The following is a 26,067-nucleotide window of genomic DNA, read 5'->3' as shown; positions in this document are numbered from 1 at the left end:
TGGCTGCCAGAGGCTAAAGGAGGCTGTCCTGGGCAGTAAGGAATGCCTGGGAGCATCATAGTGTAATGGATAGTTCCGGGTAACAGAGAGGGTTCTGGGCTGACACACTGGTAAAGGAAGGTCTTCGTGACGATTCATTTCCCAGTCTGGCTTCGAAGAGCAAATGATAGAATGTATGCAAAGTGTCATCTGGAAATCCTGCAGCAGGACGCCTCATGGACTACTAGCACACTTGGCTTTGGATTTTTTAAAATTAATTAATTAATTAATTTTACTTTTTTTCATATTTTCCTAACTTTTTTTTTATTAGATATTTCCTTTATTTACGTTTCAAATGTTATCCTCTTTCCTGGTTTCCCCTCCAAAAACCCTCTATCCCCTCCCCCACTTCCCCTGCTCACAAACCTACCCACTCCCTCTTCCTGTCTCTGGCATTCCCCTACACTGGGGCTTTAGAGCCTTCACAGGACCAAGGGCCTCTCCTCCCCTTGATGACTGACCAGGCCATCTTCTTCTACATATGCAGCTGGAGCCATGAATCCCACCATGTGTTTTCTTTGATTGGTGGTTTAGTCCCAGGGAGCTCTAGGGCTACTGGTTAATTCATATTGTTGTTCCTCCTAGGGGGCTGCAAACCCCTTCAGCTTCTTGGGTCCTTTCTCTAGCTCCTTCATTAGGGACCCTGTGCTCAGTCCAATGGATGGCTGTGAGCATCCACTTCTGTATTTGTCAGACACTGGCAGAGCCTCTCAGGAGACAGCTATATCAGGTTCCTGTCAGCAAGCACTTATTGGCATCCACAATAGTGTCTGGGTTTGGTGATTGTATGTGGGATGGATCCCCAGGTGGGGTAGTCTCTGGATGGTCATTCGGCTTTGGAATTCTTTACATGCAAGCTTTTTGAACCCCTAAAAAATATTGTTCTAAAATATAATCTGTCATAAAAATTAAAGCTTCCAAGTGAGTCATCTAGAATAGCCTTGAGATTGAAAATGTGCTTTGTGACCCTCCCCCACTCCCAGATTTTACCCTTAGTGACCCTCCCCCTCCCCCAGGATATTTACCCTTAGTGACCCTCCCCCATACCCCAGGATTTTACCCTTTCAATATCTTGAAGGCCCTTTCCCTTTAGCATAACATAGTCACAGAAATAGTATCCCAAAGCTAGGGCAATAATAATGCTGTCTGCAGGTCTTTCTCACCAGCCTAGCTCTCCTCAGTCACTCCTCTCTGCATCCCCTCCAGCCCCAAGCTGCTAATCCCCTCCTTCCAGACTCGAGAATGACCAGTATAAAAACAGCGAATGCCATCCCGTTCAAGTACATTCCCAGTGATGAATGGCCATAAAGTCTTTCAGTCTCCTGTGACTGTCCCCCATGCCACCCCTAGTCTGTCCTTTCATCTGAGACCCTGTCAGTCACAGCTCCCACCCTTTGATTTTAGAAATGAACAACCTAAAGTTCCGAGTAATAAAGTGCCCTTCCCAGGTCCATGCAGCTCACTTACGGCAGAGTCAGGATCTGGGTACTAGGATCTTTCACTGCTTCAATGAACCAGACACTCAGAGGACCCAGAGGACCCAGAGAATCCAGAGGAATGATGAATAAAATAGATTGTCGTGGCGTGTGTCGGACATCTGGCTTCCAAGGAGAGTTTATATTAAGTAGCAGCGAAGCCTCAAAAGCTATGGTAGCTAGCTTGAATGAACTTATGTAATCAACATTTATCAGGAACATGTGTCATCAAACACCTGCCAGATCTGAGTGCTGGCACCAAACCTGCTTTCATTGTCAAAGAAAAGAAGAGAGAAAGAAACTTGACTGAACAAAGCTGGCAGACATTTTTACTAGAAAATTCAAAGATATTTTCTTAAGGAATAGAAGTACACCTGCAACATCTTAAAAAATCAATTTCAATGTGATTGGGTGACTCTCGTAGTCATAGATTTAAAACACACACACACACACACACACACACACACACACACACACGAATTGATGTCTACAGTCAGCATCATCAGGTTCCTGTCCTTCTGGTCCGTTTTGGTCACAGAAGCCTGGAAATGGCATGTGTAAAAGTTGCCCAGAGCAACATCCTAGGTTGCTGATCTCCTAAACAAAAACACCCCAATGTGGTTTTTTTTTGGTTCTCATTGGTACAACACAAGCAGGTCAGAAAGACATGGGACACTCTCCTGCCAAACTTCCATGAAGAATCTGGCTTGCACGAAGACTTTAATGTGGAGTGTCCCCCCCATGGACTCACAGTTTGAATACTTGGTCCCAGCTTGTGCTACTATTTTAAAGTTTGTGGAGTCGTGGAAGGTGAGGCCGGACTATTGGAAGTGGGTCACTAGGGGCTGGCCTTTGCAGGTTATAACTGACTTTGGTTCACACTTCCTGTCTGATGGCAAACAGCAAAGTTCCCTGCTACAATACTCCCACTGCTGTGAGTTCTGCTGTCCCTCTCCTTAGAACCCCCTGAAACTGTGAACCCCAAAATTTCTTCCTACTTTAACTTGTTTCTGCTGGCATTTTCCATCTTGATGAAAAAAGAAGGCAGTTGGTACCAAGGAAGAAGGTGGTAACGGTAGCTAAGCCTAACTCTGGGGTTATGGGCTCATAGTGACTTGCATAAAGATTCCAGGGAAAAACCTATACAGCCAGGGAATGTGGAGCATGGATAAATGTCTTGGAAAGAGCCCCTGAAAGGACAGTTTAGAAATCGGGTAAGTCAAAGTTCAAGTTGCACCAGAGACTTCAAGATGTTGGAGACGCCAGCCCTGTGGAGTGTCTGCCAAGGAAATCTGCATTCCTAAGAGAGAGCCTATATGGACTGCAGCTAGAACTCGAACAAGTTGGAGTCCGTATGATGCCGCCGTGTGTCCTAGATATCATCCCATGGAACCATCAGGTTTAATGTGTGTCCTGCTAAGTTTCAGTCTTGCTTTGGTCTGGTCTTTCCTGGTATGGTTCCTTCTGTATGGACTAGGGATGCTTGTGTCGCTGTATCTTGGAGGTATGTGTAACTTTTAAAAAAAAGCATTTACAGAGACTCACAGTTAGGAGTTTATGATGAGTCTGAGAAAATACGTTGGACTTTTGAACAATCTTGAGACCAGTAAGATGTTGGGGACTCTTAAAGTTACTTTAAATGCAGGTTTCATTACGAGATGGCAATGATCCCTTAGGAACCCAGAGAAGCACATTATGGTTTGAATCTGAAATGCCCTCCTTCCCCAGGCTTATGTCTTGAGTGCTCAGTTCCCAGCTTCTGAGGTGGAGCCTACTGGTCAGAAGTTGGTGAGCAGGGTCTTGCTTCTGAAGGTTATCCCTGGCCGTGGTTTTGCCTGGACTCTTTGCTTCCTATATGTTGCCAACTGAATAACGCCTTGCCACACCCTCCCACTACCATGAACTCTACCAGGCTTTCCCCAGTCATGGACAGCAGCTGTTTGAAAGTGGGAGCCCAGACAAACCTCTCTTCCTCTGTTTCTGGAAGCATGGATACATTTTGCATAAGAGGTTGCATTTATGATCCTCCTGCATTGGCTTCTTGACAACTGGGGTCCAGGAGAATGCCACTCTCCTCTAGGATGATTCTTCTTGGTCCCCATGGTTGTGTAAAACTCTCCGAACTACTTTTTAAAAATAAATTCTCGATTGTGTCTTTTCCTGGAAGATGTTCCCCTGCCTTCTCACCATCTCATTGATAAATGCCCTTTTGTTGAATGAAGTGTGTTGAATCATCTGCAATTCTGCCTTCATTCATCATTTGACCTAAAGGCTTGGATCCTGAATCTTTCAGGGGGAAAGGCAAGGACGTAGGAGGGGGAAAAAAAGCAAAGGATAGAAGGAGGGATGGAAAGGAAAAGGATTGTGAGAACCGTATTTATTCTCACTGGGGATTTTCCCCCCTCCTTTTTCTTAGAATTCAGGTCCTATGTAATCTGGGAAACAAGTGCTTTTAGCCTTTTCTTATCCAACTGGACAGCTCGATATCTTTCCAGAGATTTGGTAAAGAAATCAAATCCAGTGAGTGGGAAGCTTGACAAGACTGAGAACTGTGTCACACAATGGAACTGAGGCTAGGTCACACACACACCGGGTAACTGTGCTGAGGATGTGGACAGAGGAACATCTGGAAACTGTTGCTGGAGATGCGAGTTAGTCCAGCCATTATGGAAATGAGTATGGAAGTTCCTGAAGAACACCAAAGGCTGAAGTATACGATATGATCAAGCTGCATCATCATTCGTTGCACACCTGAGAGGATTCAAATCAAGGCACCGCAGAGCCACCCGCTCATCCACGTTTATTGCCACACTACTTATGATAGCAAGTTCTGGAATCAGCCCAGATGCCTATCAACAGCTGAATGGATAAAGAAAACGTAGTATATTTACACACGGAGAATATTATTCAGCTGTAAAGAAGAATAAAATTCTGTCACTTGTAGGAGAGTGAATGGAACTAAGTAGCATGTTAAGCAAAATAATCCCGAGTTCTGAGGATAATTATCTTGGGTTTCTTCTTATAGGAAGAACCTAGATGTTTAAAATCAGCATGAGACTAAAAGAGAGACAGTGTGGAAAGAGAAACCAGCCGAAAGGTACAATCTACATGTAGATGAAAATGGCGTACTGAAACCCATCGGGTTGCACTATCAGTATTTACTAATAAAAAAGAAGAAGTAAGCTCAGTGCTGGAGTACTTCCTGCTGCACAGGGACAGGGGCCTGGTTCAAGCCCCAGCATGGCACTGAGATAAAATGAAATCAAGCAAAACTTTAAAGGGTAGCGTATGTAAAGATAATAATGACATCACCCTATTTAGGTAAGAAAACCAATGGACTCCATAGCAGTTGCTATTAATGAAACAGAAAACAAAAGAAATACTGTTTTTTATAAGAAATCCCAAAGCACAGGAACCTCCTGTATTTCAAGAAATAGATGGTCTAGTATTTAAAAAAATTACAGTTAAAAAATTGCCATGGAATGACCAAAACTGTCAGAACACTACAGAAAAACTATGGGTTACTGCATCACCCCACTAACTTGGAAACATCTTAATCAACACAGAGGAACCTTGAGAAAATTTGTGTACATACATCCTTGCCAGGTTAGAACTCTTGGATGCCTAAGCAAACCATGTGACTATAGTCTCTTTCAGACAGTGTAGAGGAGCTCTAACACTCACCTTCAGTGTTCAGAACAGAAGACATCTTTCTCAGGAACACAGACAATGCTCCACCAAACCAAACAAGCCAACAGACCTAAGCAGGTCATTTTTCTCTCTTTGGCATGGCGCAGGACCATATGTTTCCAGAGATGGGAATTTAAAAATAGCCTGTCACACACACACAGCTTCACACTGTAGCCCCGGGACAAGGTGGGGGTGGGAAGGATTGCCTCACACTTAATAATAGTGAGTGACACTTCACTTTTGTAACTAGCCACTTTTCAGAGCAATCAAAAGTAATTTTCAGTTATTATTTTTGTCTCTTGAAAACACACACACACACACACACACACACACACACACACACAACTAATCTCATCTTCCTGATGGGGTTGAGTAGGAAGTGGGATTCTCCCCCACTTTGCAGAGATGGTGATTGAGGGTTGGAAATTGGAAAAAGCAAGGCACTGAGAGGATTGGGGAGTGATTACAGATTGTCCCCTCACTGTGTGTAGGGCATCGAATGGCCGCCTGCAGCAATATCCTGTGCTGGCTGTGGGCTGACTGGTCATTGCACAAAGAGCTCGCAGCTTCCCATGGCCGATGTTGAAATGCTCTGCTTTTCCTTGTGAGAATTTCATCAGTTTCTACTTTTAAGGCAGGTTGCTTATGGGCCGTGGTGACCTATATTCGCTGACATTTGAAATCAAAACCTCACACCAGTAAAAGCCTTAGATTCGCGCTCGGCACCTCCTTCTAGTGAGTGTCAGGCCCATCTGGTAACTTTCCCTGTCTCCTAGTTCCTCCCTGTAAGAGGTTTGACATTTGCCATCTCATCAGATCTGTGTGGCAAACTACAGTTTGGGCTGGGTGCTTACCACAAGAGGGAACCGGTCCAGGGAGGGAAAGAACCCATCCATCTGCTAAATGCCACAGAGAGTGACCCCAGCCCAGGGCTCCTCTCAGCATGTCCGAGGTTCTTTCCTGCCCGCCAGCTCTAAGGGATGCATGAGACTTGGCTGCAATACACAAGCCTGATGGGGATTTCTGAATCTGGCAGGGTCCAGGGGAAACGAGTGATGAGCTTCCTTAGGGGGGAAAAGACACTGGAGCGTAACGATGGCTCCTGGAAGAGAATGAGACTACAAGAGTTGCCCATTGATGATTGCTGGGTCTATTCCCTAATCCAACCCTCCTCTGCACCATAACCTCTCTCTCCAACAATCTCATTTCCCCACAGGGTTCCCCTTTACTGTGTCTGGCAAAACCCCATCTGGTGAAATGCCTTGTCTCTTCCTCAGACTCCGCTTGTGCCTCAGCAGCAGGCTGTTGTCAAAAAACACCAGAGACTATACTGATGGGCTTCCTTTAAATACGCGATCTGCTCGGGAACTTCTGTGGGCTCACCTGGTGAGCTTCCAGAAGATTCTCTTTTCTGTTTCCGGACCAGCTTTCCCACATCTTGGCCTCCCACTGATTCCTCACTCATTCTGCCCTCCCATTTCTCATGGATCATGATGGTCCCTTCTTTCTCTCAGGGAAGAAGTATTTTGTCTAGCAACAGTTCCCTAGGCCTTCCCAGCTCTGCTGCTCCATCTAATCAAAGTGGCTCTTGTTTCTTTGTTTTGGATCTTGTCTCCGTCTTTGCATTTCTCTTGTTCTTTACTACATAGATTTCTCTTGTTCTAAAATATACACACCGTACTAACTGTTAAAAAATAAATGGTAACTCTCCCTTGACCTGTATGTGCCTCCATTCTGTTTCTTTGATGCTGTCACACACACACACACACACACACACACACACACACACACTCTACATTTCTCGTGTGTACCTCCCATTCTGGCCTCAACTCTGCTCTAATTTTCTTCTGACCCATCACACCACCTAAGCAGCCTTTATCAAGCTCACCAGTGACCTACATACTCCCAAAGCCAAAACATACTCAGCTAACTGGACTCCTGAGCACAGCATGACAGTGTTGCACCTTCAAGCCTCTTTAAACACTCTCTCCTCTAAGCTTCCGGGATCCTGAGACATCAATAGCACACCTTGCTTCTCTGTCATCTGCATCACATTCCAAAGTGCTCTGAGACTATTTTCTGTGTGCTTTCTTCCTGGGTGGTCTCTGAATGTCATGGCTTTAAAATACCATCTATACCCAAGCCATTCCAAACCTCTATCTTTCTCTGAATCTCCCTTGAGCCCCAAGCTGAGAGCATTCCACACACACCAGGACCCACACTGTGCCACAGGCTAATTCCTCCCCACTCCAAAATCCTCATTTTCCAGTTTTGCTCATCCCAGGAAGTGATATTAGCCTGACAGGGAACAGGGCAGATAACAGTTATCCCAATTTTCGTTACCTTTTCAAATTTCATTTAAATTAATCATTCACGTTATGCTGCCTTTACATCTGAAATGCCTGTGACTATTTTTCCCTTTTTACTTATTTTTCTCCCACACATTACACCTCAACTGCATGTATTACATTCCCTCCTCCCCCAATCTCTCCCCCTCACCTCCCCCTTTCCCTGGGTCAATTGTTCCACCTTCATTGCCCCTCAAAAAAGAGCAGCCCTCTAGGGACATCGACCAAATATGGCATAATGAGCTACAAAAAGAGCAAGCACACGCTCTCACACCAACTCTGGACAAGGCAACCCAGTAGGAGAAAAAGGGTCCCAAAGACAGTCTCTGCTCCCACTTTTTAGGAATCATACAAGAACACCAAACCATACAACCATAATGTATATTTATAGAACCTAGGTCAGACCCCTACAGGCTCCCTGATCTCCGTGAGCCCACTTGAGTCCCAGTCAGTTGATTCTGAGGGCTGTGCTCTTGTGGTGTCCTTGATCCCTCAGGCTCTTCCAATTCTTCCTACCCCTCCTCCACAAGATTCCTCGAACTCCACCCAAGATTTGGCTGTGGGGGGTCTGCATCTGCTCCCATCAGTTGCTGGATGAATTCTCTCTGATGATGATTATGCGAGGTTCTGGTCCCAGCACATCCTGTAGGCATGAAAAAAACTGTAGGTTGGAGGTTTGGTGGCTGGGTCCACTTGAGTCTCTGTCTAGTTACAGGTGATAGTTGGTTCAGGCTCTATGTCCCCCATTCCTGGGGGTCTTCAATCCTGTCACCACTGTAGACTCCACAGAGTTTCCATTGCACTAGATTTCTCGCCGGTCCCTGAAATGGCCCTCAATTCCAGTCACTCCCAGTCTTCTCTCCTTTTATCCCCTGTACTTAATCCCTCCTAGTCTTAACACAGCAGCCCCCAGTCCGTTCAAGAAATCTATTCTATTTCCCCTTCCCAGGAAGATCCTTGCAACCCTTCCTGTCTGTGGATTATAGCATGTCTGTGGATAAGCCTCTCTAGGTCTGTGGATTATACCATGATTACCCTTTACAGCTAATATCTGTGTGTAAGTGAGTACATACCATGTTTGTCCTGTTGGGTCTGGGTTACTTGGGATGTTTTTTTTTGTTTTGTTTGTTTTTTTTTTTTCTACTTGTATGCATTTGCCTGCAAATTTCATGATGCCATTTCTTTTAAACATCTGAATAATACTCCATTGTGTAAATGTATTACTTTTTAAAAAAAAATCCATTCTTTAGTTAAGGGACATCCAGGTTGCTTCCAGTTTCTGGCTATTATGAATAAAGCTGCTATGAACATAGTTGAGCAAGTAACCTTGTGGCAGGATGGAGCATGCTTTGGGTATTTACCCAGGAGAGGTATGGCTGGGTCCTGAAATATATTCATTCCCAATTTTCTGATTGGGAAACTAACATATTAATTTCCAAACTGGCTAGCGTGTTTGCACTCCCACCAGCAACGGAGAAGTGTTCCCCTCGCTCCACATCCTCACCAGCATGAGCTGTCACTTGTGTTCTGATCTTAGCCATTTTGACAGGTGTAAGACGGAATCTCAAAGTTGTTGATTTGCATTTCCTCAATGGCTAAGGATGTTGAACATTTCTCTAAGCGTTTCTCAGCTATTTGAATTTTGTTGTTGTTGTTGTTGAGAATTCTTTTTAGATCAATACTCAATTTTTAAATTGGATTATTTAGTTTGTTGATGCCTAGTTTCTTGAGTTCTTTATGTATTTTGGATATTAGCCCTTTGTTGGTTGTGGAGTTGGTGAAAAATGTTTTCATTCTGTAGTTTGCTGTTTTGTCCTATTGATGGTATCTGTCGCTTTCCAGAAGCTTCTCAGTTCCATGAGGTCCCATTTATCAACTGTTGATGTAGCACTTGTACTATTGGTGTTCTGTTCAGAAAGTTGCCTCCTGTGCCAATGCGTTCAAGGTTATTGCCCACTTTCTCATGTATCAGATTCAGCATATCTGATTGAGGTTTATGTTGAAGTCTTTGATCCATTTAGACTTGAATTTTGTGCAGGATGATAGATATCAATCTATTTATAGTCTTCTACATGCAGGCATCCAGCATACTGGTCACTAGCTTATTTCTATCCATCTTCGTATTTTTCCTGCCTGTTTTTGACTACCTCATAAGCGAGATTTTCATAGACCAGTGACTGGTTTTTCTCCACTCATCTTAATCCCCACACTCCCCTCTTACGTTTTGAGACAGGGGTTCACTCTATGGCCTAGAGTTTTATCCATAATCCTGGCTGAGAACTCAGAATACTTGTGCCGCAGCTTCCTAAGGTTACAGTGCAAGGATTTGTATCACGCTATCGGATGATTTGTGGTCTCAGCTCCCCGAATGACTTTTCTGGAGCTGTAAGATAGTCCTATTCCTGCTGAACTGGTCACCGTGAACCACGCAGCCCTTTCTGACCTGGCTCCAACACCCTACTTGTCTTCATCTCTCTCTCTACTTCATATTTACGGAACGTTCTCCCTATCACACTTCCTAATGCTTTTCAGTATCTGAACCTCTGTGTATATATATATCTTCCTTGTGTTTGGAGGCTTGCCTTCCAGACCAGCATTCCTGTTTCATCTTGCCCCTCAGGCCTCATTATACATGCAAATCCACTTCGGCCAAGTCACTAAGATCTTCCTGTAAATTCTAACTGTATCACTGAAGTCTTAGTTCCAACGAGTTAAGTTTTAGTAACTAATACCTTCAACTTTGACAAAAACTAAGTTTAAAATTCGTCATTACTTTGTCTCTAAGGCTCTTGTCATTAATTGCTCTGTCGGTATGTATTTGCATGATGTACCCCATGGGATTCTTTTTAGATCTAAGTACCTGAAAAGGTTCGTTTTCTTTGATGAATTGGTAATGCCACACTTACTTTAATTTTTCTTTCTTGGGGTCGGATAACATGACACCCAGAGTCAATGTTTTTGTTAAGTTCTTGCAAATGTGTTATCTGCATAGACAACACTGCCGAATAGAAATTCCTACAATTGTGGCATTATTTTTTTTTTTGCAATGATTGTCCAGTAAGAAGACATTAACTGCATGTGGCCAGTAAGCCTTAAAGTATGTCCAGTGAGTCCAAACTTTAAAACTTAAATCTTATTTAATAACATAGATAAATACAGTGGCTATCACACTGAGAGCATGGAGCTAGAGATATTACAGTCTATTTTTATGATATTGGGTTGGTACTCATTTTTATACGCTTTTCTTTGTCCATTATCGTGTTTTCTATGAGTTGCCTGACTTCTTTGTGGCTAGAGGGGAAAAAGAAAGAAGGCAGGGTCGGATGACTCACACTTGTGTTTTGTTTGCTTTCTGTTGCTGTGATAAACATCATGGCCAAAAGCAACCTGAGGAGGAAAAAAGTTGATTTCAGCAGGAGCTCAGGGCAGTGACCTGAAAGCAAGAAGTGGAAGACACAGTGGAGAGAGGCTGCTCACTGCCTTGCTCTCAAGCTCATGTTCAGCTCCCTTCTTATACAGCCCAGTCCCACCTGCCTAGGCATGATGTAGCCCACAGGGCCTCCTTTATCAGTTAGCAATCAAGGAAATGCCCACAGTCCACTCCAATGTGGGAAATCCCTCAACTGAGGCTCCCTCTTCCCAGTGATCAGGTCAATGTCAGCTTGACAGCTAAAGCTTCTTGGGGCAATATCTAACTGAGGAATTGGTGTTGAAAGCAATGGGATTGTTGTTTGGGGGGAGTGGTTGGTCTCTGTCTCTCCACCCCCCCCCCTTTCTTCAGTTCTGGGAAAGTAGACCAGCCTGTTCCACAGCAAAAGGAAGACTGGATGCTGGCGTACTTTCTCAGAGCTTTACTCATCCCACGTCTTCTCAAGCCAAGGAAGCTGGGCCCTAAATCTGCACTTAAAACACAAGGCAAATGGAGCCCTCATCTTTTCAAGCCACTACTCTAAGGCAGGCAAACACTATACTAACTTTAAACACATAGGGGCATCCACATCTCCTAAATACGTTCTGGGAAGGGAAGTCCATCCTGAAAACTCAGGAACCCATTGCTTTTTATTAAGAAAAAAAAAAAAGTGCTAGAGACAGTGAGGCAGGAGACTTGTAAGTTTGTGGCAAACCTGGGCTTCAGACAGAGACATTGCCTCAAAATCAAAATCAAAGTTCTAGTCAGCGCAGCTATGAACCATCTGGGTGGCACAACCATAGTCAAAGTTTCCTCTTCTTTCAAGTGAGAGGACAGGACAAAATGACCTTTAATTTCCTGTCTAGCACAGTAATAGCCGAGCTAGCTGCATGGAGCACTTAGCGCTGATGAGGGGAGTTATCTCATGCAGTGGTATGCAGGTCGAACAGCTTTGTTTCCATTTCAAAGACTTCAACATGTCCCAAACTGCACAGAGGGCAAATGGAGGTTTCTATCTGAATCTCAAGATCTGGCTTCAGCAGCCACCTCTTACGTGTTTTTCCACTCTGAAACTTAGTTTCTAACAGGCCAGGATGCAGTTGTTTTCCTGGATAGTTTAAGGAATTGTGACCATTAAATCTAGGGCTTTCGAAATAAATGCCCAACACAGTCCGAATCAGTAGGTAGGTTTGTAACCAGTGAGAATAAGCCTGAGTACTGGACAAATAATATTGCTAGCTGACTAATTGAGTAAGCCGTTGTATGAAGAATATGGGAGTGCATGGCTCAGTCACAGTACAACTCACTCAGAGGGCTTAATATGCATGTCCCACAAGTCATAGAACACAGGACACTCTCAGAAAGGGATAACTCAGTTTAAAAAAAAAACAACAAACCTCAACGACCACCTCTTAATGCTTGCTCAATTCTCCAATATCTCTAACACATTGGTTCTAATCCCTTGGTTCATAGTTACTTTGCTATTGATGCAGCCAAGTTCTTATGCTGGTAAGTATGCTGGAAACAAAGAAACATAGGAGCTTCGGGAATTTTAAGTCCAACCTAAACAGGATGAGGATTTTTCTCCAAGTTACTATCAGAGCTAGGAGTAGGTCCCTGGTCTCCACTGCCTTTCCCCTCTCTCCGACTCGGGAGGATAGCTGATTCCTCAGGAGATAGGGCGAAGGAAACAACTGAAATTTCATCTCATCTCTGCGGATGTCAGGAGCGAAGGGACACCAGAGGCGGAAGAACCTATGTCTCCGGGCTACAGCAAAGCTCCCAGCCCTATGAAAATCATCTAGCCTGCTCTGAGCCACACGCCTGGAGGTCACAGAGGCATGCGGGAAAGTGAGAGGAAGTGGAAACGTGCTACAGAGAGGGCTCAAAGCAGTGTGCTCACCACCGGAAAAAAAAAAATAAAAATAAACACCCTCAGAAATAGTGTAACTGATATGCAAAGAAGATCAAAACAAGGTTTAAAATATCTTGGCTGATTTAGAGTTGGTGGGGGTGGTAAATGAAGAGAGCGTGTAAAAGTGTTAGGGCTGCATGGCCCTCTGCAGCCTGTCCAGTATGGGAGCCCTGAACCCCAAAGGAATAATATGGCATTTACAGGCTCAAACAAACAAACAAACAAACTGAACCATAGAAGCAAAGAGAATGGTCATTCTAGAGGTTATGGAATGGACTGGGGAGACTGGTAAAAAGAATTCAGAATTTTAGTTACACAGAGAAAGTGGAGAATATTATTGCACATGGTGAGCAGAGGTAATAAAGGATAATAATATATTGTCTTCTTAAAAACTTACAAAGAATTTCTTTTCAGCATTATAAAAATGATAAGGTGATTCATACATTAATTAGTTTGATTTAGTCATTCCATAATGTGTACTGATATCAAAACATCATGCTATATGTCTTAAGCATGTGGAATTTAATTAGTCACTTCAAAGGATGAATAAACACATAGAGCTAATGTGGGTGGCCCACGTTCTTCTGACTATCTCAGAGGCGGAGATGGACCCCAGAGCAAGAAGCTAGCTGTTCCTAAGCCCCAAACTCCTCCCTCTCCACCTCCTTCCTGAAGGTTCACCCCATTTGGAATCGTGGACATTTGTTCCAGGACAGGACATCAAGGTTCAGACAGGCCAGCAGGGAGGCACTAAGGAGTCCACCCAACTTGGTTGAATTTCACTGCTCAAGTTCCAGTTTGGAGCAAATGTTCCTAGGTTAGGGACCAGGACTGAGCTATCTCAGGAAAGACGACGGATTAGCCAGTCTTGGAATGAGAAGTCCTTTAATGTGTCATGACGAAACGAACACACACACACACTGTATTTATAAAACCATTAGAAATTGTCTTTTGAGGCTGGCTCCAGTAATGGGAAACTAAAAGATTGGTGCTGGCTCTGCTGGCTGGTTTTAGCCTTCCTATGCCAATTTAACCAAACCTAATAATAGACCAACCATCATCGGCATTTCCAGCATCAGAAAGCCATACATCAGAAGCACAGGTTAAAAGGCAGTGTTTGCTCCGGATCCAGAAGGCATGCACTGGAGGAGGATGTGAGGCAGGTGCTACAGCAGGCGCCCGGGCTGGGGAAGCCCATTGCCCACCCATTGCCCACCTTACAGTGGTACTTATAAAGCACTTTCACCTGTATGATCCTTAGGGATGGAATGGACAAGGCTAATCACCAGCTTCCAGTTAAAGAAACTGAGGCTCCATGAAGAAATCACCCAAGATCACAAGTATGTACCCAGGTGCAGGGAGGGTTTTATAAAATCCTTCAGAACCAGAAATAGTGTGATCCTTTCTTCTTAACCCAAAAGCCTGGTCCTCTGCCATGTCCTCCTCTCCTCCTTGCTGAAAAAGAGTCGTTCCATTAGTTTTTTTCCCTGTTTTTCTTGGTTCATGAAAAGCCTTACTTAAGTCTGATCTTGAGTTGATATTGTAGTCCATCATCACCACGAGATGCACAGAATCAACCCATTCCTGGCTCACAAAACCCAGCCTAGGGTGGAGGTGGAAGAGAGCATTTTGCTTTCTGTTCCTATGATGAATACCTCGATCCAAAGCAACTCTGGAAGGGAAAGGACTCACTTGGCATTGTACTCTCCCATTACAACCATCACCCTGAGAAGTCAGGGCAGGAACTCAAGGCAGGACCCTGGGGGCAGGAGCTGAAGCAGAAGCCACGGAGGAACATTGCCTATTGGTGCCTATATGGTGCCCATAGCTTTGTTCAGTCTGTTTTCCTTTCTTTGCTTCTTCCTTATATCTTAATATCCCTAAATAACTCATTTATTAGAAAGCTGAATGTAATAATGATAATAGCAATAATAAGAATTCCTTCATGACCAAAAGTTGGAGTCCCCACTTATTTTTGTAAAAAATTAATTTTTAACGTAAATTTTTATATGTTTTGGTCAATATTTTCCTCATTCTCCATCTCTTCCTAGATCTTCCCAACCTATTTACCTAACTTTATGTTCTTTCTCTCTTTAAAGAAAAAAACCACCACCACCACCACCACCAAAACCCTCAAATTTCCCAAAGATCAAAACAAACAAAGCCACTAAAAGATACCAAGAAACCAACCCACAAACAAGCAGTTTGTTTAGTGTTAGTACACTATTCCTGGGCATGGGGCCTGCACTGGGCTGTGGTTGGTAGACCCAGTGACACTCCATTGGAGAAAAGGGATTTTCTCTTTCTGGGAAGCTGTCAATCCCAAAGAGCTTCTTAGGATAGGGGCTTTGCATCCACTTCCCCTTCTCAGTGCTAGGATTTAGTGTGATTTAAAACCTGCTTTTTTACACAACTCAGGACCATTTATCCCAGCATGGCACCTCCCACAGTGTGCTCGGCCACCTCATAGCCATCATTAATCAAGAACATGTCTCATGGGTATGCCCACGGGTCAGTCTGATCGAAGTAAATCTCAAGTGAGAGTCCCTCTTTCCGGGGGACTCTACTTGGTGTCCAGTTGATGAAAGCTAAAAGGCCAGCCTGTGGAGGCAGTTTGCATGCCTGCCTGGTGTTCCTTTGCAGTGAAGGCCCAGAGAGTGAGTGGTGTGGCAGATTCAAGCATTGGAATGTCAGGAGGAAGAGTCACTGTGAGCCCGGGAGGAATCCAGAAATTTTTTTTTTTTTCAGGAGAAAGTATTTTGAGAGATGTATTGAGGTGTAGGGAAGCCCAGGGCAATACTCCAGAGGCTTAAAGTGCATGTTGTGAGGTTCAAGCAACCCCTAAAGGCTTAAGTTGTAGAAATAATGTCGGGAGGACATTTCAAAGCCACCACTGTAAATGAATGCAAAGAGACTCCAAATGAATGTGGCTGCAGTTTTAACTGTTGGGTGTTTCGTAGTTGCGGAGCGTCTGTGAATGGACAAGTCGTCTGAGAACAATAGTATTGTAGAAAGCTTTCTATTTAATTAGACATGCAAGATGGATAATAAAAAAAGATCACAGGGACTCTGAGCATGGAGTCAGTTGGACTATACTGCTGTCTTTAAAAGTTTTAAATTAACTAATGAAGTGTGTGTGTGTGTGTGTGTGTGTGTGTGTGTGTGTGTGTATGTATGTACATGTGCCTTCCTGTGCTGGTACAGGACAGTGAACAGCTTGTAGGTGTCTGTTCTTTCATGGTGACAAGTGCCTTTACCTGATGCCAATCCCCTGTTATACTGCTTTCTAACTGTGTAACCTTTGTTGATAAAAATCCAGAAATAAATATAAGTACATATAATTGCCTCTTCTCTACTCTGCAAATCTGTCCTATCTATCCCCCAGTAAAGTGCTGGATATCACTTTCAATGAGAAATGTTAAAGCTTTGTAAACTGTAAAGCTAAGGAACAAACCCAAGAGATAATGAAATAGCCAGGTGGGCGAGAGGAAAGCTGTAGGAGCCCTAGGAATGGGTGGAGGGAAGATTGGTGGGGGCCAAATCTCTTCTCAAGGATCATCTTCCCATTTCCTTCCCAGTACTGTCCAGTGTCACATGCCTTCAAGTGGGAGCAATCACCAGTCGGAGGCACACAGAACTGATGATCTAGAGTCAAAGAACCCAAATCCTTAAAGATCTCTAGTAATTTCTTCAAGGGAATAGGAGAAACTCAAAACCTGGCTCTTCAGTTTGGAATGTCAACAAACATCTGGGCTAGAGTTTTTCAGAGTTGGTAAGCAGTTATGAAAGACAATGACCAGTCAGGCTGCAAAGGCCCTGGCTCAGTGGTACTGTGGGCAAGTGTGAGTGAGAAGTGTTCTAAGGATGATGGGAAGGCAGGGCTTGCTCTTACAGAGGAGAAGGGTTAATCCAATCCCAGCAGGTTGGGAACTGAGTTCAGACTAGGTTGGGAGGGCTGATAGTGAAGCATCTGGGCCTGCAGCCAGCCTTGGGCTTCAAGTGGAAGCATTTCGCAATCTCTTTTCTCCAAGGGTTATGTCCTTGGATTGACAGCCATCGGGGGCATTTGGGGGGAGTGGAAAGTGCATTGACTCAGAGCCAAAGAGCTGCATTCCAGGCCTGGTTCTGTCACTGTTTGCTGGGGTGACCCTTCCTTTCTGGGCTAGTGTTGAAGCAGGCTAGATGATGCATGGGCTTTCTTTCAGATCCAGACACCTTTTAGAGTCTGTCTTTTCAGACTGGAACCCAGACCCTCGAGCAACAGAATTCTATGACTGGACTCTAAGCTCTGGCGATTATAGCAACCTAGGAAATTTCAAATACGTTTGTCTTGGGCAGTGACAACTGTGTGTAGGTCAGATGAATAAGAAATCTAGAACTCACCCGAGTTTATGCCTCCCATGCTGTGGAGTTCGGTTGACTTGAAGGAGAATTTCCTTCAGCCTGGGATTACAAACACTGATCATTTCCATCCGTTCTTAGAAAGTAAAATATCTGACATGCTCTTCCCCCATCTCCAAGCAGACTCTCAGTGATAAATGTACTTTCTCTCTTGAACTTGCTTACCCTTAAACTTCCTGGTCAAAAAGAATACTAGCTCTGGCTTTTATGTGTTGGTACATGAGGGTCAAGTTCATTAACTTGACTACTTGGTCCCTTGGGTATCCAAGGAGGCAGAGATGCTCCATAGCAAGTTGCTCTATCTATGCCATCTCTGAAGAGGGACCTCCCCTCCTCCAACTCCTCCATAGAAGTCAATGTTGCTACTAAATTCCTCTAAGCCAGTGTTCCTCAACCTGTGGGTCGAGACTCCACAGGGGTCGAACATTAGACATTTACGCTGTGATTCATAACACTAGCAAACTCATAGTTATGAAGTAGAAACAAGCATAATTTTATGGTTGGGGGTTACCACGCCATGAGAAACTGCATTAAAGGTTCAAAGCATTGGGAAGGCTGAGAACCCCTGCTCTAAGCTTTCATTACAGCGTCCAGAGAAACCTCTAAATAATGTAAAGTTTGTTGGAGTGTCCAAGTCCTTAGATTAGGTAAAGGATCCAGAAATCGGGCCCGCTACAGTCCTTACACAAGGAGGAAATCAGGATAAGTGAGTAAGTCACCGAAATTTCCTGCTGAATATTGCAATGGCCACAAGACATAAGATAGCAAAGCAAACAAACAAGGAAACAAAAACGAGCCTTCAAAAGAAACACAGAGCTAGGGAGATGACTCTGCTGGTGAACTGCCTACTATATAATCACAAGGCTCCAAGTTTGGTTCCCAGGCTGCCACATAAAAGCAAGGCACAGTGTTCCACACATGGAACCTCAATCCTGGGGGGGCAGACTTGGGAGCATCACGCGTTGAAGATACTGTACCCTCTGAGTCTCGCTTCCTCTTCGTCCTCTGAAAGAACTCCATTTTGTAAACGAAGAAAGGGAGGCCCGAGGAGGTTAAGTAACTTTCTCCGAACCACCAGAAAGGAAAGGGTCAGAGCTGGATTTTGAGGGAGGAATACAGATGAGATATACTTCACGGGGAGGAAAGAATAACCCTATAATTTGGGTTGAATGAAGGGACTTGGGGAGTTAAAGCCAGTGGGGCTTGAGAACTTTGGAAAAGGACGGGAAGCTGACCTGTGGAGTTAGGTGAGTGTGGGCTCAGAGTCTGGAATATTGACCGGTGATAGGGACTTGAGGTAGGGAATGTAGCCGCCCAGGGCTTAACAGCTGCCTCTCCCCCTTGCTCTGAGCACCAAAGACACAACCGACTCTGGTGCAACTGCACAGGTGTCCTGAGAGCTTCCTGTCAGCCAGTCTTGCAGCAGGAGACACTTCTCTTCACCCCCCTCCGCCATTGTCAGACGGTACCGGTACCCTCCTGTGCTTTGGACTCCTGTGGACTGTACCTTTCCTCGGCCATTCTTGGTTCCCCAGGCCCAAAAGCTCAGAAAGGCTGCAGCAAATGAATCACTGAGTTCTTTTATTGGAACTGAAGTCTGAAGAAGACTACCTGGGTGGGACTGAGGAGAGGATGTTCTGAGTCACCATCCGCCCCCAGGAGATCAAACAGAAGGTACATCAGAGAGACAGAGCAGGGCAAAAGACTGCGCATGCCCAACAATCTGTTGAGTCCAGGGTGTCTGATGGGACTCCCAGACGAATAATGTATTCAGTTCTTATACATGATCCCCACATCTTTTTACAAATTAGGAAACTGAGGCAGAGGGATGTGAAATAATGTGGCCAATGTCTCACCATCAGTGTTAGAGCCACGCCCAGGCAGCTTGAATATAGAGTCCAAATTTCGGAACTCTTCCCCCGACACCCCGTCTTCTGATCGTTACTCTAAGACCGCCAACCTAAAGAAGGTCTGATAACTCCTTTCTAACATGAGGCGGGTTCTGGAATCTTGGACTCTGTGCAGTTCATGGGAATTAGCACAAAGTTAGGAACAGGCTGTTTGTCTTCAGCTGGCTGTTAAACACAAGGTGGTTGCATCACAAATATCGTGCCTCTGTTAACCCCAGCATTTCTAGCATTGGCTCCCTGCCACCCCAACCAGGAATCAGAGAATCAGCTTGGTCTGCAGACCCATTGGACCCCAGACTCACACCAGTTTGAAAAAACTCAAGCTGATCAAGTGGGCACATAGGCCTCATCTAAGCAGAGCAGAGCAAGATGAGGCCGTGGCCAATGACATGGACAGCGGTTCAGAAAGAGAAGAACTGGAGGGAGGCAGACGTTGGAGCAGGGCTATAGGAGAAGGCAGGAGTCTTTGGTTGTTTCAGCCAGGAGCCTGAGGCAAGATCATCTGATAGCAGAAATGGGGTTACATGAGGTGAAGAAGCAGGGGACCTCTCTAGTGGTCCCCAATGAGAAGGGTTCTGTAATAAGGATACAGTTTCAAAATCCTGGCTTGATGAAACATTCAATGGGATAAAGGCTAGATTAACACTGTGGCCAGGAAGGCTATAGACAGGGAAGAATGTGGGCCTGTTGTTAGAACATCTAGTTTGTAGCCTTTAGTCTTCCAACAAGGTGAATGACCTTAGATTAGCTGTGTGTCTCTCTCCTCAGCTTCACATTACCTGCAATAGCTGTGACCTTTGGCTGAGTACTTGCATGGCTTTGTTTCAGAGCCGAAACAAGTCTTAACATAGTCTTCTAGAAGACTATACATACATACTATATATATATATATATATATATATATATATATATATATATATATATATATATATTATACATACACTATAACCTAGAGGTGGAAAAGACAGCTCAGAGAGGTTAAGTAACTGACTAGGTAGCAAAGTACACCCTACAGCTGGGAGTTCCAGAGTCTGAATACCACCTACCCCAGTACAGTTCCCTGGCTTGAGCCTGTGTTCTGACGTCACATGCCACATGCCCTTCAGTGAAGTCTGATACCTTAAGTCACCTCTGTGGGAGATCTGGCACTGGATTCTTTAAGAACTGCGGGGTCTCAGCAGGATCGTGTAGTAAATGTAGAGAGACTGAGACCACCAGAGTAGAAGGAGTAGAAGGAGGCATGGAAAGGAGAGGCAGGAGGAAGCAGGTAGCAGACACAGATGCAGAACTGAATGAGTTCAGTGGGCTGTGCGACAGGTGCCATGTCTCGACGCCCTGAAGCTGGAGTTCCTCTCAGAGCATCAGAGGTTGCCCTATCAGTTTGAGAGTTATGAGGGTCAGGGTATCATAATAACAAGACGTGTTATGGTCTCACTATTTGGGGTCCACTCCCCAATTCCAGCTGCTGAGGGAAACCTTGGAGAACTGAGTCCTAGAAAGAGCTCTACCAAGCCTATTAGCTTCTCTGGGCTGGAGGTTCCTGCCTGTGTTTGACTGTGGTGTGCAAACAGCCGCCATCCACCTGACATGTCCTGAACCCTAGTCTTTCCTAGGGTTATCTGTCCTGTATCCTGCACTCCCAGAATCCTGTTCTCAGCCAGTGGCCTCTGTCAGCTGTTCTAGTGATCATACCTGATGCTCTCAGGGACTCCTGTGCTGGCTCAGGTGAAGAATACCCACCTGGCCATGGCCTTGAAGACCTCATTAGTGATGGAACTTTTAGGTCCTGGGATAGAATTTAATAACTGACAAAACATTTCCTTATTCTTTATCTCATTTGATTGTCACGTGAGTAGGACCTGTCAATTGCAAGGGCAGGTCAGGAATCGCTGTGTCACTGTGTAAGGGTGGAGGGAACAGACCTGTGACCTCTGTGGTCCTGTGAGTTGGGTGTGTGTGTGGGTGTGGGGGGTTCTACTTTAAAAAAATGGGATTTTTAAAATTTTGAATTTGTAATCCAGCAGCTGATTAAGTAAGCTTTTGTAGGAGTTTTGTTTACAGGGAGTATGTTAGGCAGAGCCTTTCAGAATTTCTCTGGTGTTGACCTCCCTAAGATCCAGACGCAGAAAGCTACGTTCGCAAAGAACAGATGAAGTTCAGCTAGTCCAGGCCATATGGTATGCAAGGCATTTGCTTGTGGATCTCCATGTGGTGTCCCCAGTGTGTCACATGCCACCCTCTCCTGAGAGGTCAGCACAAGAGGTTAATGTTATTAGTGGTATTATTATTTTCAGGTCCAAGAGATTCAGAGATACTAAGGAGTTACACCATGGGATTGCATAGAATGGTTGGACTGGGGTTTAAACCTAGGGCTGGAACCCTAACTCCTACTTGTGGAACTCATTGGGTTTCTTGAATTTCTTGGTCTGGGTGTTATTGAGTTCTCCCGAGGCCTATTTCCAGATTGGCTCCAGAGAGTTGCAGCAGAGCTGGCATCTTTATTCTAGTAGGACAGAGCTAGTCTGGCTATGGACTCTGGGCTCCATCCTTTTCTCAGTCTCCTTGGCTATTGTAGGCGGTGCCATTATTTTGGGCAGTCACTACCAGACTTTCTAATTTGTTCTCAAGATTTCTCCCAGCCTCTCTGGGATGCTAAGCTTTGTAGATACTGGAAGGGTCCTTTGGCTGGGAAAAGAGACCCCATGTTTGTAATACAATCTATAGATGCTGTCTCTGTGTTTTGTTTTCGCTTTTAAAAGCAATATAGAAGAAGAGGCAAAGGTCGGGGTTGGTGAAAGTTGGCTTCCTGACACTGTGGCAAAATAACCAGAAATAAATAATTTAAATTCAGAGGTTTGGATCCACTGTCATTTGATCCTTTCTTTCTTTTCCCCTGAGCTGTGGTAAGACAGATCATCATGATGGCAAACATGTGGTAGAGAAAATTGTTCATCTCGCAGTAGATGGAAAGGGGAGGTTTGAACGATGTGGGAGGAAGAAAAAGAGAGGAGACGGGGAGGGGACAGGCCCTGAGGGAGGTCTACAGACAAGACAGATCTACCAAAAGTACACCTGGATGATCCTTCCACTAGATCCTACCTCCATCACCTCCCAATAGCCCATTAAACTGTCAACCCCTCAACCAATGGGTTAATTAATCAGTGAGGCCATAGCTCTCATGATTCACTGATATCTCCCAACCCATCTTGGAATAACAAATGCATCAGGAGTAGAAATTTCAACACAGGAGGGCATTTCAAGACCAAAATACGATAGGGCTACAGGGAGTTACAAAGAAAAGGCCGAGACTAGGTCTACGGCTAAGTGACCCATGCTACAGTATCTCTCCCACTAATATGAATCAGGATGGTCTTTCCTATCATCCTTGAGTGCCTCCTGAGAAAACAAACTGCAGGAAGCCTAGAGGAAATGCCGTGTAAATGCCGAAATGTCCCAAAACCTGCAAATGTCCCAAATAGTAGGTATTTTTTTGTTTGGTTTTTTGTTTTTTTCAAGACAGGGTTTCTCTGTGTAGCCCTGGCTGTCCTGGAACTCACTTTGTAGACCAGGCTGGCTTCGAACTCAGAAATCCACCTGCCTTTACCTACCGAGTGCTGGGATGAAAGGCGTGCGCCACCACGCTCGGGTAGGTATTGGTTTTTAATCACACACAGCATCCAGGTTAAACCTTCAAAAGGCCACGGACTGCATTTTCCAGGGCACTCAGCTGTCCCCGCTGTCTCTCTAGGCCTCCTAGATCAGGAGATCTAGCGTTTGTGGCATCCAAGATTAATGTCCAGGGACGGCTGGCAAAGTATGGGCCACATGGCATTACTAAAAATACTCTTGACCTCAGTGGGAGCATCTTGGGACCCAAAGCAGGCAGACTTGGGGGAGTAGAGTGCTCGAGAGGCAAGTGACTTCCATCAACTGGGGTTAGGAAAGGTGAATGTTCCAAGAGCCTCCTTAGAGAGTGTCTGCTGGAATTGTCTTTCTGTCTCTGTCTCTATCTCTGTCTCTCTCTCCCACACTCCCTCCCTCTCTCCACCCTTTCCTTTCTGTGAGTGTTCCAGTGGCGAATGGGGATTAGAAGAACTTATCTGACCTTTTTGTACTCCCCTGCTGGAGTAAAAGCTGTGCCTTAAAGCTCTTCCTCATGGCAGGACTCTTAGGAATTTCCCTAGCCTGCCAGTTGGACAATAGATCCCCAGAGCCTGCAGGAGTTAGGAAGGGGTAAGCTGAAGAACCTGGTGTGGAGCTGGTGGAGAGGCTCCATCCAGAAGCCACAGTGTATCATCTCCAGGGATGAGGGGTGGGGAGGTTCACCGCTATCGTAAAGACATATAGTTTTCCAAACTCTGTAATTAGAGCTTCAGGCTTTTGCTACTTAAAATTGGGTGTCTGAGTCAGCCCCTACCCATATTAACTAGGAACTTACTAGAAATAGAGATCTTGTCCCAGACCTCTAGGGCTCTGAACCAAAGTCTGCACACAGACTTATCCATTCCAGAGGCACCCGTGTACTCATTTGAAAACACCGCTCTTGAACCTCTTTCAGGTCCTTTTAAGGGTCACCAGTGAGTGAGACCAGTTGTATAAGTGAGGTCTGATTGAAAAATGAAATTGGACAGCTAAGTAAGCTAGTACATGCCCTTAACCCCAGCTCTGAAGTGGCTGTGGTGAAAGGATTACTGAGAGTTTGGGGTTAGCCTGGGCAATCTACTGAGTTTCAGGCCAGGTTGGGCCACAGAGTGATATATATATATATATAAAAAGTCTCCATTTGCATTTAGAAGAAGATATAAAAGTTAAAATCAATGTGGCCTTTCTCTGTTTACATTAGAACAGTTGCTTCTCCTTCAGAGCCCCCTGCCACCCAGCTCTGCCTTGCCCATTAGCTCCTGGCTGTCAGAGTCCCACATGCCTAGGGCAAGCCTGGTTGGGAAGGGGCAACTCCATCAAAGAAGGTCCATGTTAGGAGATGCGGTGGGTACTGGGTGTTTTCCCAAGCCGAGGCATTTTCAGCCCTGAAGGTCTAGCCTGAGCAGGACTTCCTGGTGAGATGCTGATGGTGCAGGAAAGGAACCTCTCTTGACCTGGGTGTGCAGGATCTAGCTCCATTCACTGAGAGGGGAGGGCAGCAGGGCTCAGCGAGTTCTCTTCTGTAGGTGGAATTATGCAGGCAGCTTAGTGTTGGTTGTATGAAGAACATCCTGGCAGGATGAGAGGAAGTGCCAGGAGCTGAGAAGAGATAAGCCTGCTTCCAGCTGGGATCTGGGCACAGCCCTGCAGCAGGCAGCAGGCTTTCAGGATTCCAGAGGGAGTGCTTGGCGGCTGAGGCAATGCCTTTTCAGAGCCTAGGTTTGCTCCATTATAAATAACTATGATTTACATTGCCTTGCTAGCCTGGGGAGATGAAGCATCTCTAGCCTAGAGGATGCTCCTGGTCCAGCCTTCCACTAGTCACCTTAGAGGGCACATTCTTGGCTTCTGTTGTACAGTGGGGGAAACTGAGGTTTTGGGACGTTACGCCACTTAGGTCTGGGATGGAGTAGGACCAGAGGACTGTGGAAGTATTGAGAGACCCACTGAAGCTGGCCTGGGCCTGGCTTGAGCTCCAGTCTCTTTTCCCTTTGTGCTTTGCCCTCTGCCTATATCATTGGCCTGACTTATTGTTCTAGGTGCTCTTGATGTGTGCACATACTCTCTTTTTCTATTCCATAAGTTCTAAACTCTAGACAGGAGCCTTAACTTCCTCTTGAGACCCAGTTGCCCTCCCTTGATTGCAGTTGATAATACGCTCCATTGCTACTGGCTTACCTTCAAAGCTTTAAAGGCAAGGGAGTGGCCCAGCCTCTTGGAACCCCACAACGTGTTGTCCTTGAGAACTGCTTGTGTAATGGTGAATTAACCAACAGACTAAAACACTCAAGCTCGTGGCTGAGGCAGAGTCTGCTCACAGACTCCTGGGAAGGAGAGAGGCTTCTGTGGCTCAACAGTAACGGTCTTGAGGAGTGGCGGGAGCACCAGTTGTTTATGGGAACTTCTGCGATTAGAGCTGTCTGGAGAGGCAGGAGTTCAAGACACCCGTGTTCTCCAAGTGAACACTTTAGATTTCTTCCTCCCCTCCTCCTTTTTCCTGAGAATAGAAGCATCCTAACTTATCATTTAGTTGTGAAGAGGGCGACATAAGTAGGATCCTGTAAGGGGTGTCTTGGAGGATCGACACCTACAAAGCCTTTGATGAAGGACAGTCACTAGCTAGTACACAGGACCATTTCTTCTCCTTGGAGCCAACTAGCACCAAAGGACAAAAACAAACGGAGTATGGTAGGAAGCCCCTCCCCCCCCCCCCCCCCCGATTTGGACCCTGAACTGTCTTCTCAGAGCATGAGTGCTGTACAGCTTAGGGAGGGTTATCCAGGATTTCAAATGATGGCTTTTAAAAGTGGTGTCTGATCCAGCCCTAGGCTAAGTCATTCGTCAGCAGTAACTCAGGAGTCAAGTGAGTCTAGTCCCTGGGCCACGGACTCTGTTCTTGTGACCTTCCTTTTAGAAAGCCACAGGTGTAGGGGTGGTGAAAGACAGGAAAGACAGAGGCTGGGAGGCTGGGATCCTCCCAACTTGGATTTATCCTCTGACTCACTCTGTGATCATGGACCATTTGTTCCCTGTGGGAACCAGTCACATGAGCAGAATGGACTGAGGTCTCTCCTGCTCAGCCTGTTGTGGAAAAGAGGGCACACCACAGTCTGCACTCTCCAGATAGTAGGTTCTCTATCTCTATCTCTCTTTCTCTTTCTCTTTCTCTTTCTCTTTCTCTTTCTCTTTCTCTTTCTCTTTCTCTTTCTCTTTCTCTTTCTCTTTCTCCCTCTCCCTC

This window comes from Mus pahari, chromosome 12 (assembly GCF_900095145.1).
Source record: "Mus pahari chromosome 12, PAHARI_EIJ_v1.1, whole genome shotgun sequence".
Taxonomy (NCBI): Eukaryota; Metazoa; Chordata; class Mammalia; order Rodentia; family Muridae; genus Mus; species Mus pahari.
Note: the sequence above shows the minus strand (reverse complement) of the source record.